Source organism: Dioscorea cayenensis, chromosome 7 (assembly GCF_009730915.1).
Source record: "Dioscorea cayenensis subsp. rotundata cultivar TDr96_F1 chromosome 7, TDr96_F1_v2_PseudoChromosome.rev07_lg8_w22 25.fasta, whole genome shotgun sequence".
Classification (NCBI taxonomy): Eukaryota; Viridiplantae; Streptophyta; class Magnoliopsida; order Dioscoreales; family Dioscoreaceae; genus Dioscorea; species Dioscorea cayenensis.
The window spans coordinates 16755620-16763487 of NC_052477.1; the positions used below are offsets into that span (position 1 = coordinate 16755620).

The following is a 7868-nucleotide window of genomic DNA, read 5'->3' on the forward strand; positions in this document are numbered from 1 at the left end:
TATTACTTCGACAAACTCGTGCACTTGTGGTACACATGCAAAGGGTGTGCTAGTGTGTGACATGCTCAAGATTAATGGTGTCACGGATGATGCTAATAAGTAAAGGGCCTTCCAATTTTCCTTCAAAGGGAGAGTAAAGTAATGCCCACATTCATTACCTAGAGCATCGATCACTACATGGGAGGAGATGGTAGAAGCTTTTCTTGACCGATATTTTCTTCCCAGAAAATCCATGAGGCTCCGGAATGAAATATCTTCTTTTGTGCAAACGGAATTGGAGTCTCTTTTTGAGACATGGGATAGGTTCAAGGAGCTCTTGCAGAAATATCCTCAACGTAGGTTCTCCGAGTGGATGATTATTCAAACTTTCTATAGTGGGTTAAACCCAAACACGAAGCAGTTACTTGATGCTGCACAGGAGGTACATTAGGAAACAAGACCCCTGCAGAAACCCGACATCTCATCGAAGAAATGGCTATGAATATTTATTAGTTGAACACATGGGATAGAAAGATGGTAGCCGGACTTCATGAGATCGATGTAATCACATCATTGGCGGCCCAGGTTGAGTTATTGAGCAAGAAGTTAGACACTCTAACTTCTCATAGAGTGGCGACCGTGATGAGTTACACTGAGTGTGTGGGAGGACATGCGCTAGCTGATTGCCCGATTTCTATTGGTGGTACATCCTCAGTGGAACACCTTCAATCCAGGGATGAAGGAGCCATCCAAACCTTTTGTAGAGTAATCAAGGGCACCAGAAGACTATGGCACCATCAGGTTTCCAACTAACACGTGCCCGAATTATGTGTAAACCGCAAGTGCATGGGTGTCGAAGTAATAATTACCCCGGTGAGTGGATAGTTGAATCCATAGGGAACAGAAGTATTAGTATTAACCACTTCTCAGTTATCTAGTCAGAATCAATGGATGTGATGAAATGAACTAATTGCAAGAGAAGATAATAAGAAAGCAAACGGGCAAGATATAAAGTAAAAGGAGATCTCATTCAATGAAGATGAGGTACTTAGGCAATGCTCCACCTAGGATCTAACATGAAACTCAAGAATCGCTAAATGCTTCTAAACCGAGTCTAATGAGTCGAGATAATCCAAGAACAACCGGCCCTTGCCTCCAAGCCGCTGGTACTAGTCTCTTGTTGGAGAAATCGCTCAATCTCAATACCTCACACCCTATATTATCGCAATGAGCTCTAGGGATACCTAAGAGTGAAACCGATTCCTAATGGAGACCTCTCTCTCATCAAAGTAACAAATCATGCAATATAAATAAATCATAAAGATCAATATAACATGCAATCCATGGAAACACAAGGTTAAAACTCAAATCAATTCGGATTAAATAGAAACATAAAGCAAATCAATATAAAAGAATAGATCCTACAGTTCACATGCCCAAATACCTCCTAGGGTTTAGCCCTCCATGGGGCAAGTTACAAAACAATGAGTAATACAATAAAAAGCAACGAAAACCATAGAGAAAAACCCCCTCTAATTTGTGATGATGGCCTTGATGAGTCCCTGAACATCTTCAAGAATCCTCCTCCAAAGCTAGGTTGCTGAAGGCCCCCTCTATGCTATGATGGAGAGAAGATCGATCAAAGTTGGTGATGAATGCCCTCCAATATCGCCAAAGACCTTCTCTAAAACCCTAGCCACCTTGCCCTCTAAGTGCTCGCCAAAATTACCGCAAAAATTCTCCAAAGAAAAGGGCAAACGACCTATTTATAGCCCAAAACTGCGCCTGTCACGTGCCCCTACACGGCCGCATCGGCTACAGGAATTTCCACATGGGCGCATGAACAGTTATTTTGCTATAGTAAAATTGCTATAGTACTTTTCACAAACGCGGTCCAAACACTCTTCTCTTGAGGCCTCATGGCCAGGCACACATCCATGTGGTAGGCTATAAGGATTTTCTTCATCGACGCATCTTTGAAAGGTCTTGCAATTTTCACAAAGAGAAGAAACATAAAGATGTGACTGCCTTTGCACCTTTCTAACTAATAAATTAGCTTGAATCTCCTAGGAAGTTAGCACACATCTCCACATTCATGAACTCCTCTCATGTCTTGGTCTTTGAATTGAATAAGAACTCCCAACATTGTGTCTTTATAGCCTATCTTTGCTTCCTTTTGATTCTTCAAGGCATTCACAACCTAATTGCACAAAAGAACACCAAATACACAATATAAGACATAAACCATGGTAAAATGATGATCAATGCATGTAAAACATATATATAAATATATTTACTCAAGCACTTATCATCAACCACAATAACAAGGCCTGAACATGGAAAATAGAGTTTCAGGGTTGGAAAACCGGATGACCGACTTAGAGAAGGCTTTGACCAAGTTAATTTCATCATCGGATATAAGATTTCAATCGGTTGAAGCCGCACTTTACAACCACACCACTTCATTGCACAACTTGGAGAACCAAGTGGGATAAATTGTGAAGTCACTTTCGGAAAGACCTCAAGGGAGTTTGCCTAGCAACACAGAGACCAATCCAAGAGAGCATGTGAAGGCGATGACTTTGAGAAGTGGTCATGAAGTTAAAAGTAGGCTCCCTAGTGAGAAGACCTATGTTGAGCTACCCGAGGTCATGGAGGTTGAGGAGAAAACCAAAGAGAAGGAGGTGGCACCCCTACCTTACAAGCCAAGAATCCCTTATCCTTCAAGATTAAAGAATGACCAAAATGATGAGCAATACAAGAAGTTCTTGGGTTTATTCATGCAGTTGCACATCAACATCCTATTTGTAGAGGCGTTGTCTCAAATGCCTCGCTATGCGAAGTTTCTCAAGGACCTCTTGACCAACAAGAGGAAGTTGGAGGAGAGTGCATCTGTGATCTTAGATGTCTTTTATTCGGCTGTGTTGCAAAGGAATATGCCGAACAAGAAGAAAGACCTCGGAAGCTTTATCATTACATGCAACATTAGTAATTTGGGGGAAGAAAAGGCATTGGCAGATTCAGGGGCTAGCATCAATATCATGCCTCACACATTCTTTCATAAGCTAGGCTTGGGAGAGCCTAGGCCCACTCGGATGACACTTCAATTGGCCAATCGAACAGTTAGACATCCGAGGGGCATCATTGAAGATGTACTTGGGAAAGTTGACAAGTACATATATCTTGTAGACTTTGTGGTGTTGGATGTTGATGAAGATGCCAAGGTTCCATTGATACTTGGTAGTCCATTCTTGTGCACTTCTAAGGCTCTCATTAACATGGACGATAGGGAGTTGACATTACGAGTCGGTCATGACAAGTTGACATACTCGCTTCCCCGAAGCCATGCGACATTCTCTTGACTTTAATGAACCCCTGTATTTTTTTGACACCATTGATGAGCTAATTGATGAATACCTGCAGGAAATGATGTGTCCAGACCCCTATGAGGGGTTGCTTGGTCAAGAGATGGAGAATGAAGAAGTGTTGACACTTGGTCTAGAAGATAAGATGCAACCTGTCCCTGGGATCATGAAATGGATGATTCAAAAGATGAAGCAAGGAAGAAGACGTCACATGAAGCGCCCCAAGGCTAATGTGGATGTTCAAGCATGGAGTTAGGGTGACGGACCCTTGTGTGATAACAAGCTCGACAACTCTCCCTCTACCTTGGAACAATTATGTGCATCATGCTTTCAAGTTGTAGGTAAGAGGGCAACCTTCATTTATGAGCCCCTATGAGGTAAGAAGAGGTATGTTAAGCTTAGTGATCTTAAACAAGTGCTTCTTGGGAAGGTACCCTAAGTCTTTACTGTTTTTCTAGGTTTTAGTTTGGTATTTGCATGAATAAGAGCTTGAGTGTTGGTGTCTTGATCTTTTACATGCTATTGCTGTGTTTTACTCATGGATTGTTGGTGTTTTAGTGTGCTTAATTATGATTGGCGAAGTTTCTTGGTTGTTTGATCATGTTTTCCATGATTCTCTTATCACTTCTTCATCGTATTTGCAGTTTTTGTATGTATATAAGTGTGCAAAAAAATTTTCTACAAAGTCTGAAATTTTTTCTAAGTCATCCAAAGAAAACACACGCCCATGTGGAAATTACCCACAGGCGTGTGTTTTCGTTCAGACGGGAGTATGTTTTCTCTCCAGAGTTCTCAAACTCCATCCCGAGAAGACACAGGGGCATGTGAATGCCCCTGTGGATGACCCTGTGAACTACACACGGGCGTGGGTAATTTCTACACACCCGTGTGAAACTCTGTAGAGTCTTCTCCTCCATCCTAATAGCACACAGGGATGTGTGAGTGCGCCTTTGAGTACTCCTATGAGCATCCGCATGCCCATGTGGAATTTCCATAGGGGCGTATGGAACACTTAGCCATTTCTCTTGGTAGGACAGAGAAGCCACAGGGGCGTGTGGGTGCCCCTGTGGGTCGGGCACACGGCCGTGGAGAATTTCCACAAACCTATGTGGATGCATTCAGAGATAGTTAGAACTTATCCCGAGAGCACATTGGGGCATGTGTCTGCCCTTGTGAGCTCTCCTGTGGAGTCACACGGGTGTGGGTCATTTCCACATAATGTCAAGAGACGTGATTTTTTCTTTAAAACCTTCTTGCGTCTCTTAGATTTATTACTCACAAAGCACTCAAACGTTTCTTCTCTTTCACTTCCCCAACCTCTCACCATCTATTTATAGAGATCTTAGGGTGTCTTCCGGCCGTATTCAAGGTTTTCATTCTTATTTCGTCGGTAATCCTCTTTTCCTCTTTTCTTTACCCAATCTTCATTTCTTTCGATTATTCTATTAATTTGGAATCGATTGCATGTTTAAATAGTTGGTGTTTGAATTTAGAATGACTTTTAAAGGGATTTTTGATGTATTTTTGAGATTTTGGCAGCTTGGCTGTGCGGCTTTCATGACCCGAAGATCCACACGCGTGTGTGGCATTTCCACACGACTGTGTGGGATTTTGCAAAATTAGGTTTTCAAGTTAATTTTGATTGATTCTCTTTTAATTCTTGCAGATATGTCACCTAGGACCAAGAAGGCGGCCAGCAAGCCTCCATGTGAGCCCTCAGCTGAGCCAGAACACATTGAGTTTGCCCATCCCAGAGCACCAGGCTTGGTTCGAGCGGTTGTCGAAACTCAAGTTAGGGCAGTTACGTTTCCCCGACTTGAATGCGCTTAAAGAGGTTCAGCGAGGAGACGAGATAGCTGATGAGATTGAGGAGCTGCTTGCCATAGGTAGTTGGCAACGATTGTTGTTTATTCATGAGCATACCATTCATCTGCTGGCATTATAGGTGTTAGTATGTTTCGAGTTTGATTGCTCGTACTCCAGTTTCGATAGCATCGATGCCATCTAGTTCAGAACGTTCGAGACAGTATAACAATATGAGTGTCACACAGTTATTAGTTCGGTTGGGCCTGTATGATGAGGTGTTCATTAGTATAGAGGAGTATGACCAGTTGTTGACAGATTATCCAGGCATTATGACACCGCAGCGTGCATACAAGGCGTTATGTGGGCAGAGGCAGTATGTGCCAGGAGTTTTGAAGGTGATATCCCTTTCTCGACCCGCTTATCAATATATTCATGCCGTCTTGAGCAGATCAGTGAACGGCGACAGTGATAATACTGGAGTGTTGAACAGACATGAGATACTCTACCTATACTCCATGGTACAGAGCGAGTCGTTACATCTGGGGCACAGTTTGGCAGAGTATTTATGCTACCAGGACCAGTATGTAATAGTGAGGGATGATCTTCTCAGGCCCGTACATCACCAGACTCATTATTCGGATGGGTTTACTAGACGCTATCAGAGGAGCCGAGAAAACGATTGATGGGGATGGTGCGTAGATATAGGCCGGGCATCTACGTGATGGTCATGCCATCGCTAGAGATAGCCAAGAGGGAGATAGACATAGCAGGAGGGTCTTTAGCCTGCGCAGGAGCCACAGCAAGAGCAGGTGCAGACAGAGGCACCACCCACAGTGTAGGAGCTACCACCAGTGCGGATCTTTTCTCTGACTAGAGCCCATGATCATTTTGAGGGCTCAAGAGTGTTGTGTGGGTGTTACAGAGCGACTTGGTTGAGGTTCACGCGATACATGCAGTGAACCACACTGAGGTGATGGCACGTCTTGATATCCTATAGAAGTTACTTGAGAGAGACATGACTTCGCCATTCATTATGAGACCCAGAACTTCACCGACTCCACCAGCATCCCTAGCACCACCATCACCAACACCGGCAACATCATCATCACTAGCAGCAGTAGCTGAGCCGACCAAGCATGACACCGACACCTAAGGTGTCTTACTTTTCTTTGTTCTTATTTGTCATATTTTATTTCTGCATTATTTTAGACTTGTACTACTCAGAAAGGATTTTCCTTCTGAGTTTATCTTTTATTTTCAGCTTCTTCGAGTTGTCTTTCATTTCATATCTTATATACTCAAGTTATTTTATTTTTGTTGAACTTCACAGAACCCCTTGTGTATACGTGCAGATGGTCATGTGAGTCTGGAATTTGAGGAATAGTCATGGACACGGTCAATGTGACATTCACATGGTCATGTGAGCTCCACAACCTATTGAAACTCAACTCTCAATGAATATAGCTCCATCAAACGTACCAATAGTAGTTCGGGGGTAGTATTGTTTCAATTGCTCATCTCCACACATGTTTTGATTGTTTTACTTCTTTATTGTGCTTGCATGTGTACATTGAGGGCAATGTACATCTTAAGTGTGGGGGGGGAGTTCACATTACACATATTCTATACTTATGCTTCATTGTTCATGCTCATGTAGCCAATGACGGTTCACCTTAGTTGCAATGTTTGTATTCTTGAGTTTAGGAGAATTTTTAACATTGAATTTTCTCATGCTCTAGTTTTACTTGAATTCATAGGAATTTTTGACCGATTGACACTTGTTGCACTACTCACTCATTAAACTTTGTGGAAACTTAACTTCAATGTTTAAGGGACTGTTTTAGTTTGTTCTTGTTTTAATTTCGTTGAAAAAACAATTGGTATGCATTTGTGTGTTTGGTTATGCATTAGAGGGGTGGAAAGAGCTACCACCTATGAAATATGAAGCTACTCTCATAAGTCGGATACTAGTTATGCCCTAATGAAAAAGAGCTATCTCATGGGATGAGTGAAAACTACTACCATGGTAAAAAGAGCTACCACCTCGAAAGTGTGAAAGCCGCCTTAGCGGCCGCTTAGGAAATGGCTACCTTAGGGGATGTGTGAAGCTACTACCTTTTCTTTCCTTTTTGTAAATAAATAAGTCCCTCTTACGTAGAGCTATGAGGAGTATTCGTTGGGTTGACTTGAGTGAGTTTACACACTTACACGATATCGGGTTGTCCTTTTCTATTCAAGTTTTTAGTTAGAGCATTGATTTTTCTTATTCAGTGTAGAAATTTTTCCTTATTTATAGAATGATTAACTTGCATGCTTTTGGTGAACCTAAGGCCAAGAACTTTCAATTTTCCATCTTGAATGCTTCAATGTTTTATTTTTTCTTGAGGACAAGCAAAAGCTTAAATATGGGGAAATTTAATAAGTACTTGTCTATTAGTAATAAGAAATATTCTTTTTTTACATTAAGTATTACTTTTCTTAGATTTTTATCACTCATGCATGTGTATTTATGTTCTTTTGTGCATTTTGGGTTGTGGAGAAAAGTGTGGAACAAAGGAACCAAAAGTAGATTGTGGATGCATATTGTTGATGAAGTCTTGGATTAAACAAACGTGAAGACACAAGTTGTGCTCAAAGATATATGAGTGTGTGCCAACCTCCATTGTACTCAAGCGAACATACAAATTGGAGTGGCACAAAGGCAGTCACACTCATGTA

At 41.8% G+C, this 7868-nt stretch overlaps 1 non-coding gene across 1 annotated transcript; it reads right to left on the reverse strand.

Annotated features, from left to right (window-relative positions):
* Window positions 1-235: 235 nt before the first annotated feature.
* On the reverse strand, window positions 236-342 carry LOC120266056. Its single transcript, XR_005537900.1, has one exon. It is a non-coding gene; the product is annotated as a small nucleolar RNA R71 (small nucleolar RNA).
* Between the last annotated feature and the right edge of the window lie 7526 nt (window positions 343-7868).